This window comes from Ursus americanus, chromosome 4 (assembly GCF_024610735.1).
Source record: "Ursus americanus isolate L20-20 chromosome 4, mUrsAme1.1.p, whole genome shotgun sequence".
Taxonomy (NCBI): domain Eukaryota; kingdom Metazoa; phylum Chordata; class Mammalia; order Carnivora; family Ursidae; genus Ursus; species Ursus americanus.
Window position 1 is genome coordinate 52,519,520 of NC_142130.1, and position 13,981 is coordinate 52,533,500.

Consider the following 13,981-nt stretch of genomic DNA (forward strand, 5'->3'; position numbering starts at 1 on the left):
GAGAGTGCCTCATAAGCAGATGAGAGATGTCAGGGAATAGCAGAGATGGTAAGTGGTAACGGGTTCATGTGCTGGTGGCAGCGGGACCTGCAGACTTACGTACATGCTAGACTGCCCGTGAAGGACTTCTGACGCACCAACCTCCCCTGCAGCCCACAAGGACCTCCCCATGATCCCCAAAGAAGAAAGACACAAAAACTAAGGGGAGAGAACTGCCTCAGAGGGAAGACGTTAGAGAGGCTTTTGTAAGAAAGCATGTGAGACTGCAATCCAGGGTCAGATTGTTCCTCCCACCCCCACACACACCATCACTGGGCAAATAGACAGCCAACATCCAGGCCCTCTCACTCAAAGATGAACCACAGAATCAGCACAAGATCTGTAGTGAGGTACTACAGACGAGTTAGAAAAGAATATAAAAAGCAAACATTAGTTGAAAACTAAACATCAGGGGCACCCAGGTGGCTCAGTCCACTAAGCATCTGCCTTTGGCTCAGGTCATGATCCCAGGGTCCTGGGGTAGAGCCCAGAGCTTTCCCAGAGCAGGGAGCCTGCTCCTCCCTCTGCCCCTTCCCCTGTTTGTGCTCTCTCTCGTTATCTTTGTCTCTCTCTCTCTCTTAAATAAATAAATAAAATCTTAAAAAAAAAAAAACTAAACATCAGAAGAGCATCTCAAAGAAAGAAGAAATTTTCAAAGAAAGTAAATTCCAAATAAAGTTAACTTGGACTGTGGGATAAAAAAGAACTCAAAGATCACACACACACACACACACACACACACACACACACACACCCCACAAAGGAGAGATAATAAGAATTGACAGATGATAAATGGAAGCCAAAAAAAAAAAAAAAAGAAATAAAATCATTACAGAAATGAAAACCATATGAAAAGCACCTAAATTTAGAAGACAGTTTTAAAAATATAGTCAGAGAGAACAGGATTAAGAAGATGAAAAGATGCACATAATCAGAGAGAAGATGATAGATCAGGAAGAGACACAGCAAGGAACATGGTACTTATATTAATATTGACGAAGAAGATATAAGAGGGGAAGAGTTTCCCAATTCTGTGTAACAATGTCTATAAACTGTTATGGGAAATAAACTCGACCCTAAAATGGTATATGTAGCCAAGTTTTATATAAGTATAAAAGCAACAGATAGAGCTTATGAGAAAAGCAAGAATACAATACACTTCTCAGGCTTTCTGGAAACTTTAACTGTTTGAGTAAAAACAAACAAAAAAAATTAAAGTAAAGAGCTCAGGAAATTTTCTGTGGAATGAAGAAACTGGAAATGTTTAAATAACTAAGGGGAATAGAATTGTAGAGCAGAATGTAAAAATTATTTTCTTAAGATTTTATTTATTCATTTGTGAAAGAGAGACAGCGCACGCAGGGAAAGCTGCAGGCAGAGGGAGAAGCAGGCTTCCCACTGAGCAAGGAGCCCAAGGCAGATGCAGGGCTGGATCCCAGAACCCAGGGTCATAACCTGAGCGGAAGGCAGATGTTTGCCTGACTGAGCCACCCACATGTTTCAGAATGTAAATATTCTTAAAGGAGGCAAATTATTAAGAGGGGAAGTGGTCAGTCGAGAAGTATGTGTGTCAACTTCTACAAATGCCAAGTGACTATTCAGTACAAACCATGTGAAGTCAAGAAGTTGACTTAAAAGTATGTATGAACTTAGAAAGCTAACCACCAAATACTTAAACATAGAGTATTAATCTAATGATAAAATGAAAAAAAAAACACCAAACAAAAACAGATCATTTAGCAAAAGATAAAAATAGATGGGATTTTAAAATCCAACTATTTGACTGTATGACAAAGGTAAACGTAGAGGAAAAAAATGACTCGGAATTTTTTTTTTCAGAAAAAGGGCTAAGCAAAGGCAACCCAAGCAAATGCCAGTGAAAACAAGGCAAGCATTGCTGTATTAAAACATATCTGGGTGAATTCAAGGACAAGAATCATTACACGGAAAAAGGAAGAGATCTTTAAATAATAAAAATACAATCCACAGTGAAGATCGAATCTGCTTGAAACTTTTAACCCTAACTAAGAGCATCAAAGCACATAAAGAAAGCCTGGCATGCAAGGCAGAAACAAACAGAAAGAACCACTGTAGGAGGAGCCTTTACCCAACACTCTGAGCCTTACAAATTGAGTAGACAAAAGTATAATAAGTAAAGATGCATAGAATACTTAATATCATAATAAGGCAGACAATAGAGTGACATTTTAAAAGCATAAGTAAGATTGTGTAACCCTCTGGTTCAAAAATCTCTAATCGCTTTCCAAACTAATTATCATGGCTTCCGCCTGTCTCTCTGACTTACTTCCTATCATGTTTCTCTTCACTCACCCCATGTTGGTCATATGGACCTTGGTGCTGCTCTCCTCTGGTACCTAGGTTTTATCGCCACCAGTTTTACTCCTCTGCCAGCTTGTTGTGCCCTCATGTCTTATTTCCCCCTCACTCACTTCTGCCAGCTCCTGCTCAAATGTCACCACTCAGGGAGGCCTCTGCTGAGGACCCTCACATGGCACTCTCCCACCTCCTCAGCCATTCCACACCTCCTTACCTAATTAACTTTTCTTTAAAGAACGTGTCAATCATGAAAATGTATCTGTATTTTTTTTTGTTTGATTACTCTCCGTCTCCTTTACTAGAATGAAGGCTCTACAAACACAGAGATTTATTGTGTTTTATTCACTCTACCATCCTTTCTGTGTAGAATGAAATCTGGCACATATAAATACTTATATTGAAAAGGAATAAATATGTATTTATAAATTACTGAGTGAGTGAATGAATGATTCACTGAATTCTATAACTCCCAAAAAGAGAATGCATCTTTTTTTTTTGAGGGCCCATGGAACATGTCCAAAACTGAATATATATTAAGCCACAGAGAAAACCACAACAACTTACACAAAGTATAAATAATACAGAAATTATTCATTGACCAAAATACAATAAAACAAAAACATAATACAAAAAAAGGGGAAATGAAGAAAAAACTCCAACCACTTGAAAAAAATTTTTAAATCAACATTTTAGATTGTAGCCTAACTGGAAAAATAACTGTTTTTATACCCTACGCATCAGAACCTATAAACCACAACTCCAGCAAGGCTTTAACAGAATAATCATATTCTGAAATGTATTACTAGAGGGGCACCTGGGTGGCTTAGTTGGTTAAGCATCCAACTCTTGATTTTGTCTCAGCTCATGGCCTCAGGGTCCTGAGATCCAGCCCTGCATCCAGCTCTGGGCTTAGCACAGAGTTCACTTGTCCCTCTCCCCCTACTCCTCCCTCTGCTCATGCTCTCTCTTCTCTCTCTCCCCTTTTCTCAAATAAATATTTTTAAAAATTTAAAATATATTACTAAGGAAGGAAAAAAATAAAATAAATTGATAATTCAATCCATAAGTTAGGAAAGAAACAAAAAACTTGAAAATTAAAAGAAGAAAATAATAAGAGTGAAATAGGAAAAGGATAAATTAGGCAAGAAAATATATTCAAGAGCTGATCCCTTCAAAAATCCAATAAAAACAAAAATTTTTGAACAAGATAAACAATAGACAAAATTTACAATATGAGACAGAAACATGAAAAAAGAAATTGAATTACAGAGGGATACATTGTTCTATACCATGAAAATACATTTGAAATGTAGATGAAATTATTGTCCAGATGGTTTGAATTTTATTAAACCTTCAAAAAACAGAATTCTGAGGCTAAAGTTTCCGGAGCATGAAAAAGGAGACAAATTTTCAAACTCATTACAAAGAATAATGCAGCTACAAAAAAATAAAAGTAGATGATAGATTGATAGACTGATAATAACTATTCATATGTATAGCCAGTCTATCATATACATACAATCTAATTTTTAAATACACTAAAAATTTCAAAATACAGTTAAAGAAAATATACCATTTACAATAGCAGAAAAAGGGGAAGATTAAAATTATATTTCACAAGAACTTTGTAAGATTTAGATGAAAATTCTATATTATGACAGTGCTGATTCTTCCCCCAAATTAATCTATAAATCAATGTAATCCTACTTCTTTTCAGTGTCTCTTAATGATGATCAAGGTCATCTAGAAAAATGAAAAACCACCTGTTTAGTTAGGAAAATTCCATGAAAGAGGAGTCATGAAGGGTAACTAGCCTCACTAGTTAACATGCTTTAAAGCAACTGTCATTGAAATTATTTGGCACTAGCATAGAAAAATACATGCGAATGAAAGGGACAAAGTAGACAGTATGAAAATAATGCTAAATATACATGGGAATTTTATTTTTAATAAACACGGAAATGACAAATTATTAGGGAAATGATAAATTATTCTATAAGCGAGCTCAGACAAAAAAGTGGTCATTTGCAAAGAGAATTAAAGTAATTCTCTACTTCATTCTTTACTATCAAATATAGTTTAGGTGGATCGAAGATCTAAATGTAAAAAGAGTTAAAATGTAAAAGAACTCAAATAAAATGTGACTGAATATTTTTATAAACTCAGAGAAAAAAAAAAAGAGAGACAGAGAGAGAAACCTTTCTAAACATCAAACAAACCAGAAGTCCTAAAAGAATTTGATCCATATTGGCATATAAACTTTTTAAATTCAGTGTGCAAAAAACAATCATTACAAAGTCAAAATGCAAAGAACTAGGAAAAGTATTTTAAGACATATGAGAGAAGGATGAATAATTTCCTTAGTCTATAAAAAAGATTAATAAATCAATAAGAAATAACTAAGCAATCTATTAGAAAATTAGTCCAAAGACATGAACTAGCATTTCAGAGAAAAAGAACTTAAATGGAAACAAACGTAAAGATCCCCAAATTCACTCTTTACTAAGATATACAAATATAACAATGGAAAACCATTGCTCACTATCCAATAGTTTGATAACACACAATTCCACTGACGGGATTAACAACCAGTTCATTTCTGCACTTTTGTTAGAGAACAGATGCCCATACATCCTCTTGTATGACAATTTGGAAATATCCAGTAAAATGTAGTATACACATTTTCCATTCGGCCAAGAAATCCTACAAGTAGGAATTTTTCCTCCAGTATACTCACATAAGTGTGCAAATACACATATAAGGAGATCAACTGTAGCATTGCTTGTTTTAACATGCATGCACATACGTGCACGTGCACGCACATGGCAGGAGTAACAATCTCAATGTTTATCAATAGAGAACTATTTAAATAATTACAGTAAAAACACAAAACAGAACATACCCTGTTGGAAAAGAAATGTCTAAATGCATTGATTTGGACAGAAGATGATCAAGATATTCTGGTGAGTAAAAAATGCAAGGTGTAAAACAGTATACATATAATCACTCAATTTGTATGATCAAAGGGATATAGAGTATATGTTATGTAATTCTTGCTTACACCCAGTAAAATGACCTAACAGGAACATAAAAAAAGCATATGAAAGAAAGTTAGTGGTTAACATCTGGGACATGGGAACAGGAGTCAGAGAAATAGATATCTTTGCTTTCCATTTTAAACTAATCATGCACTATTTGAATTTTTTACTAAATGCATGGCTTACATTTTATAATTAAAAAAAACGAATTTAAGTAAAAACATTTTTAATTAACCCAGATTCTAAAAGGTATGATCTCAAAAATCAAATAATGTTTTATTGCCCTAATCACTGAGGTTAATTTCTTTTTCCTTCCAACTATTTTGAGATAAAAATAATCTATATTGTCAGAACAAACATAGGAAGACCATCAGGACTATAATTAAAATGTTTTGTGAAGTGAATGCTCAATTGGTACAAAAAAATGTATTTCGAATGTCACATTTGGCAACAAAAGAGTTTCCATGGGAAAAACAACAACAATAATAATCTGTATTCAAGTCTTAATTTCACTTTCAACGTTATCCATCGGGAGGTGAGTCAAACTTTAGTGATTTTATTCTCTTTATAATATTTCCCACCTGCAGAATACCCCAGAGGTCCTTGGGTCATATTTACACTTCATAAACACACTGAGTCCTTTGGGAGAATAAACCTGTGTGTAACAACTCTGCAAGGGATTTATTAATGCTTTTTTCGCCCTTTAAGAGATTCCTTGGAATGTGTTCCTTACCCCAGTACAACCTACCTTACCAATACAGCTACTTCCTGTTTCCCTTCTTTCCACAAGCTCGAATAATGCTGTTTTTATGTAGCCAAACCCCTACTGCTTCTAATCAGTCCAGCCTTTAGAGCTAGTAGCATGTTACCGATAATATTTCTCAGACATTGCTTTTTTTCAGTATGAAGCCACTTCTTCCATCTCCTGCAAGTAATGCTAAATTATGCCCCAGGGATGTTTCTAATAATGCCCCATTCTTCTTCCCCAAACATCTATAACACTTGCAATGCAATAGCAATTTTCAAACAATAAAAAGTAAATACGAGGAATTCAACTCTTTCTTGGTTTACAGAGAACTTCAGTTGAATGGGAGTTATTGCAAAATGTGTTCCCTCCAGGAAACAACTTCGGTTTATAGCTAACATCCTCCTATAATCAGGCACTGCTTTAACACCAAAAATATTCAAGAACTCCAACAATGAAGCAGAGCAGTCTCTTCATAACTTTTAGGTAAATGTTTCATCAGAAGCTTATGGTTTTAAATTGTTGATAAGAGCCAATAAATCCCAACATATGGGTCGTTCTATCATTCTGATAGAGGTATTTGGTTCTAAAGTGAAAAGTTGCCCCCAACCTGATTTTCATATTTCCTTGATGAGTTGTTCTAAAATCCCACTGATTCCAAAGAGATGTCTGTTTATGGAACAGATGTGTATCAGTGGGAATTAGGCAGATATTCTGAGGCCTATTATCAGGAATAAATTTTTTTCCAGGAAACATCACAGCATGCATACTTCTATTCCAGGCAAGTTTTTCCCACAAATGAATCTTTATAACTGCCTGCAGGGGAGAAGATCGTTTCAATTGGTGAAACATGGATAAAGGAATTGCCTAGAACAAAGGGAAAATATGGCCACATCCTCACCACAGCAGGCAATTTAGAAAAATTTAATGGAAATATTGGAAACAGACACAAGAGGAAATTTCTAAGGTGAGCCTGTAGGATTCCTATAATGTGCACAAGATTGAGGAAGGCATCTAAATCCCTTCCCTTGAGAGTTTATGACTTAGTGATGAAGGAGGTATTTTAAGAATGTCTGTCTTGCTTAAATCACAAGCCAAATTAAAAGGAAATGGGGCAGGGAGCCTAACTGCCCATGGCAGTGACTTGGGCACCAGCAATGTGAGCCTGGATCAGATCAAGGCAGTGGCAAGTCAGAAGAGAAGTGGACGTAGGGTGTGAACCAAACCAAAAAAGAGAAATGAAGCCTGGTTACAGTGTCTCCTATCTATAGAATGCTTCATACTTCACAAGAGCTTTTCCCTTTATTTCCTCACAACCCTACATGGAATTAAAGCATAAAGTGAATTATTGCCCATTATGCCAAGCAAAATCCAAGACTCAGAAAGGCTAACTGTCATGGCACTATTGAAGCTACTCTTGGGGCAGAGGTTGGGTGGAATATAGACACAGCTCTTGCCACTCTTACAGCCAAATCTTGTACTACACAGACACACTGCCATTAAATTGCTGGGAGCATAGCAGGTACTTAATATTTTAATGGAAATTGAATAAATGAATGAATGTTCACTTCTTTTATAACTGCATTTTTTAAAATTCTACCTCATTTACACATCTTTCTGCCCCAATCCTCCATGACACTTTTGAAAGGAATAGACCATGTCCTGGCTATCTTTGTATCCCCAGTAGAAACCCACGGTCTAAGAAGACCTACAGTCTTTTTTGCTCTGGCTTACATAGTAATCAGTCAAAATTGAGTGGGGTACATCCATTCATAGCCCATAAACAGTAATTAACCCATGCATATCCCCTTTTACTGTTATCTTTTTTATCCCGACTTTTGGCACCCATTCAGCTATCATTCCTAATCACATTTTTCTGTTTATTTATACATATAAGTAGCCCTACACTATATATATTATTTTTCTGGGTATATTTTTACACTAATAAATGTGGAATCATGTCATAGATCTCCTCCTGTTTTACATCTTTACTTAACATGTTAAGAATATATAGTTCATTGATTTTGATAAAGTATGTATTTTTATCATATATATTTACATTTATTTTATTTATATCCATATCTGATATTTGATTTTTCTTTGCTATCACAAACAATACTGTGATAAACATCCTTATACATATCTATTTGTGTCCATGTGCAAGAGTTTGTTTTATTTGGATTAGTTGCAAATAATTAAATAGAAACAGTAAATTTCACATAGAAATCTATATTTTTACCTTATTTTGAGACATAGAAAAATTTGGCAGCCTTTGTTCCCTTAAGAAATATTGGCTGGAGTTGGGTATGAGCCACGTGTTGGGTAGGCATGTTCCAGATTGCCAACTGTTCCATGTTGTCTCCACGATACCCCTTCACTTCTCTTTGTTATTTGCTGTATTAGTTTCCTATTGCTGCTATAACAAATTACCACAAACTTAGTGGCTTAAAAGAACATAAATTAATATCTCACAGTCCTGGAAGTCAGAAGTTCAAAATGAGTCTCACTGGGTTAAAAGCGAGAAGTCAGTACAGCTGTGATCCTTTCTGAATCTATTTCCTGGACTTTTCTAGAAAGCTTCTAGAGCCTTCTTGCATTCTTTGGTTGGTGGCTCCCTTCCATCTCCAAGGCTAGCAATGGCTTTCTCATGCTGCATCACTTTGACACTGACTTCTGCCTCCTTTCTCTACATTTTAAGGAGACTTGTTGTTACATAGGGCCCATCCAGGATAATCTCCCTATTTTAATGTCAGCTGATTGGCAACCTTAATTCCATCTTCAACCTTACTTCCTCCTTGCCATGTAACATAACATAGTCACTGGTTCCCAGGATTAGGACACAGGCGTCTTTGGAAGGGGTGGGGGAGGGATGGGGAATGAGCATATTCTGCCTACCACACTAGACTAACCCATTCAGGCTAAATGAATTGTTGATTTCTGTCCTACAGCATCTAAGTCTTATCCCACAATTATAAACACTTAATAATTGCCTCTGAAATGAATTTAATAACAACCCAGACTATAGACTATAGATTCTGCCATCACAAGATTATTCAACATTGAGCAGTAAGTTTGTTCTTTAAAACACTGATCACTCACTTAGCAGTAGCCATATGGGTGGTATGAATTCATCTATATGGTATGTAGAATCAAAATAACTCTTTTCCAATATGATATTATCTTAACAGTGGATCAACATGTTAAACATTGAAGCAATATTTTTAAGAGACCTGCAATAAACTGGCTAACAGTTTGTGTTGTGGTTATTTCCATTTTCTTTTTAACCAGATTGAACTGCTCATTTAGTGATTGCCTCAATCACTCTCACAACAGTAGAGAACATGTCAATGAATCTCTACATACTCAGCTATACTGGAAACATTACTTTAACCTTTCCAGATGTCCAAGGGAAAAATGGGCCAGAACAATGCTGAGGGCCCTTCAGGTTCTAACATTCTATGATTCTACAGAACCTTGAAGGAGGGTGGATATGAGGAGAGCACTAACTTGGTATTCTTCTTGCTTGAGGGTTTCCTACTCCTGCCTGCCTAAATTGTATTATCAGATCACAGACCTTATTATTCCACACTTTAACTGATTGAGAAACACGATGACCTGATTAGGACCATGTGCTACTCTTCCAGTCAGTGTTGCCTCCCTCTGTAAGCACAGAACAGTAAACTAAAAACAGGAAACAGAAACTAGACTCAGAAGAGGCAGACTCACGGTGTCACTCAGACATGTGACCAATCTGGCCTCACCTCTAACCCCAGCCTACATAAATCGTTTTGGCTCTCAACATCCCCAACCCATCATCTCTTTTCATCAACCTCCCGGTGATATGGGATCAACCCAAACACCCATCTTCTTGGTTCCACTCCCTGGCTGCTGAAACCCTCCAGAAGAAATAACTGAATCCTACAGATTTTTTTCTTTTCTTTTTTTTTTTTTTTTTTAATAAGTTTTCAGTCTCCAGTGTGAGCTGAACCTAAGGTAACCACTGGCCCTGGTTTGCCTAGAACTGAAAGAATTCCTGGGATGTGGAACTTAAAAATTGCAACAGTCCTTAGCCAACTGGGACAACCTGGCTATACCCTTAAGGCGACAACACTTTTCAGGTTCCAACTCAGTTTTCCTTCCCCATTCCACATATTCACACCCCTCCACTGTCCCATATGCCCCTATGCACATGACTCTTCCCCTTCCATTGCAGAAAAGACTAAGACCATCAAGCCACTGCATTTGAATAGAAAATGGCCCAAATAACAAAGAGGCATTGACAAAGATTCTCTCCTTGACCAAATTCTACTGAGGTTCATCTGAGCTCTTTTTCAACTTGGCCCTAACTTTTGGTCTTATATGTTTATCTCTGCAAGAGGCCAGCTTAGCCAGGATGCCCCATCCTTAGTATGTGATCAGCCTCAATATCTGATCAGATTCCTCATCCTACACCAACCCCCAGGTGATGTCTGATCAGCCTGGCCTGCCTTCAGCAAGAATCCTATTAGGTCAGTTTAGCAAGAGTCTCCTCTTACTCTTGATGTTTCGTCATAGTAATTTTCCATCTGTTGACCCCCACCATGTTCTTTCACTCTAAATTCCCATTTGCTTATGCTGTATTCAGAGTTGAAACCATCTGTCTTCCCAACCCCACTGTGGTGGTCCCTAAACATATCAACGTAATCTCCACTTGAATAAAGTCTTCTCTATCCTCCTCAATAAGTATCATGAATAATTTTGTCTTTAACAACATCAACCAGAAAAGGCCAGTTGTCTGCCTACAATGAGCCTGCACAAGTAAAATTGAGCATAATGAATTCACCACGTCCAGGAACTGGTCTTTAACTTGCAGGGACAGGGCAAGATACATGGTTTTGTTAGCATACTAACGTAGGTCTGACTCTGAGGGGTGAGGTCTCATTAATCAAGTTCTCACGGACTGATATTATACACCACAGTGACAATTTACTCACTTAGGAGAGGCCCAACCATCAGGCTGAAACGCTCGCATCATTATGCCAACACACTCTCTTCCTGTGAACAAGTGACATGAAGAATCAAATTATCATCAGAAGGCCACTTTGTTAATGTTCAATTTAAAAACATAGTTATCAAGCAGAGCAGAGAATCTGATCCATCAGTCTGATTGATGAATACCCTTGAATAAATAGATAAAAGTTAAATGATCAAAAAATGACTGGTGAATATTGACCAGAACAAAAGAACATAGAGAACACTTGAAAAGTAACCTCTGGCAAAGGCAATGTTTCACCTACAGGACCATGCAATGCACAATTCCAGAAGGATTATCATTCACATATTAGTATACAATCCACATGGTCATTCATTATAGCCCTAGTAGCATAGTGAATACACTATTTACCTTGCTTTTTATATTTTCAATATATATTGGAGACTGCCTTATATCAATGCTAAAGAATAATTTCATTCTTTTCAAGGGTTGCATAGCATTCCTTGCTTTATGTAGCTTAGACTGCTTAACAGTTTCTAATTCAGAGGGCCAGGAGACTCTAATCAAATCTCCCCTTGTCTTCTCTGGGATCTAAGCCCATTAGTTAATCCTTCTCTCTCCTATATTTTGTTTCTGCACTCTACTGACACCTTCCCCATAACTTACACACATGTTCAAGTCTCTCCCTTGATCTTTCTTTCTCTCAGTAAAATATATCTCCCTTGCTTTCACAAACAAGAAACTAGAGTGGGGCACCTGGGTGGCACAGCTGGTCAAACGTGCAACTCTTGATTTTGGCTCAGGTTGTGATCTCAAGGTTGTGAGATCAAGTCCTGCATGGGTCTTGCACTGGGTGTGGAACCTGTTTAAGATTCCTTTTCTCCCTTTCCCTCTGCCTCTCTCAATCTCTCTCTTGCTGTCTAAAAACCAAACAAACAAAAAACACCTAGAAATAATGGTTTTCACCCAAAGATTCCCTTTCTCCACCCATTCACCATTCAACCCATTGCAGTCAGGCTCCTGCCCCCATCATTATAGTGAGATTATAGTAAGGCTAGCCAGATATAATCACCAGTGTCTCACTATTTGCTAAAAACAATGGAATCTTAAAATCCAACTTTTTGACCTCCATATTGAACATGGCCTATTTGGAATTCTCTCCCACATTGGCTTCAATGACATTGCTCAGTCCTGGATCTCCTTAGATCTCGTTTTCCTTTCTCAGTCTCTTGCTAGTTTCTCATTCTCTTCCAGGCAGCTATAAGCCAGGATTCTGACTTTAATCCTCTTCTCAACTCACTCTACACCCTCTTTAATCCGTCTCAAGCCTTCAACATTCTTGTATGTGTGATTGATCCAATATCCACATCTCTCATCAAGGCCTCTCCGAGTCAGACCTTGCATTCCAATGCTTGCTCGGTACTTGCATCTGGATTCTCACAGTACCTTAAACTCAACACATCTAAACTTCTAATTTTTTTCTCTTGTGCTGCCAAGTCTGTTTTCTCTCTTTCTCCTTTCTCTTTCAGAGACCGGCAGTATCCTCAACTGTAGCAAATATATCTCTTTTTTTTTTAGGATTGGCCCTTATTTTTTCAACCTCCAGAATCTGCTTCAATGTCAAATAGCTTTGCTGGACAGGAACAAAGACAAAGCTACGTTGGCTTTCTCTCATGTAACTGCCAACATGTGGCCCATGAGAAATGTTCGCACATCCTTGCCTGGACAAATTTTGGAAGCTCAAATTACCTTTGTGCCCTCACCATAGCATTTAGCCAGATAGTCACTCGCCTCCTAGATCTCTCAGGTGTAAGTCAAAAACTGGTCCAATGCATCATCCAAACCAATAGCAGCATTGCTGAATCATCTGAGGTGAGGTGAGATGCAGGCACACCCGTTCATTTCTCTGGAGGGCAAGTGGGGAGACTCACAGCAAAGAAAACTTGCACTCCAAAATCCCTCTAATATTCAAATCATGACCCTTTTATACTATTGATGTTATAAAATAATTAAGACAGATGTAACTGGCTTAATAATCTCCTTAAAATTTGACAACTTATCTGATAGCTCCTATGGAATATATTATTTCCTGTGCCTTATTACCTCAGTTAAAATTTCTATTTTATCATCCCATTATATTATCATACCTTTGACTAGAAATTCTACTGTAGTGAATCAACCCTAGAAAAATAACCCAAAATACCAAAAAGCCATGCTTAAAAGGTTTCTACTGCAGCTTTACTAAAATAGTGAAAAACTGAATACTATTCAAATATTCAATAATATTATAATAGCTAGGTAAATTATAGAACCCCCACTCAACAGAACCCACATGTCCATTAATAATTTAACATAGGAACATTCTTAGGTTATAATGTTAAGCTAAAATAAAATGTCCACAATTGAATATGCAGATAGAGAATGTACAGAAAAGTTCTGTACAGAAAAAGTGAAAAATAAAAATAGGATGCTAATAGTTTTCTTCAGATGATGAGATTTTCAGTAATTTATTTTTCCTTTTCAACTCAGATTTTCATAATCAGAAAAATAAAACAATGTTTTAAATGTGTACTCATAAAATCCCACTCTGTACAACAAATGGTTTCATCTCTATGGTAGGCTTGAGACTACTTTGCATGAGCCAAAGCACCATACTGGAGTAGACCGAAACTTTTAAACTCAGTCATCTTTCTTCTTTCTCCAAATAACAAAATAAACTGGCCACTAAGTGTTTTAATAGTATGCACAAATAAGCCTAACATCTGGTAATGAGACACCGAGCTTTCATCTCACTATCTAGGAAGGATGTTTGAGGGATAATTGAAAAATATCAAAGTCTGGAAAATTAAC

General features: G+C 36.8%; 1 protein-coding gene across 10 annotated transcripts in view; it reads right to left on the minus strand.

The window, feature by feature from the left end:
* Nucleotides 1–13,981, minus strand: part of ZPLD1 (zona pellucida like domain containing 1) — a 325,851-nt gene that overhangs the window by 189,598 nt on the left and 122,272 nt on the right. For 6 of the 10 annotated variants that reach the window (XM_087861649.1, XM_087861652.1, XM_087861653.1 and 3 more), the window contains exon 3: nucleotides 11,133–11,193. The exons of the other annotated variants lie outside the window; for them this stretch is intronic. The gene's annotated coding sequence lies outside the window, so the exon portion shown is untranslated. The remainder of the gene's footprint in view (nucleotides 1–11,132; nucleotides 11,194–13,981) is intronic. 10 annotated transcript variants of the gene reach the window in all.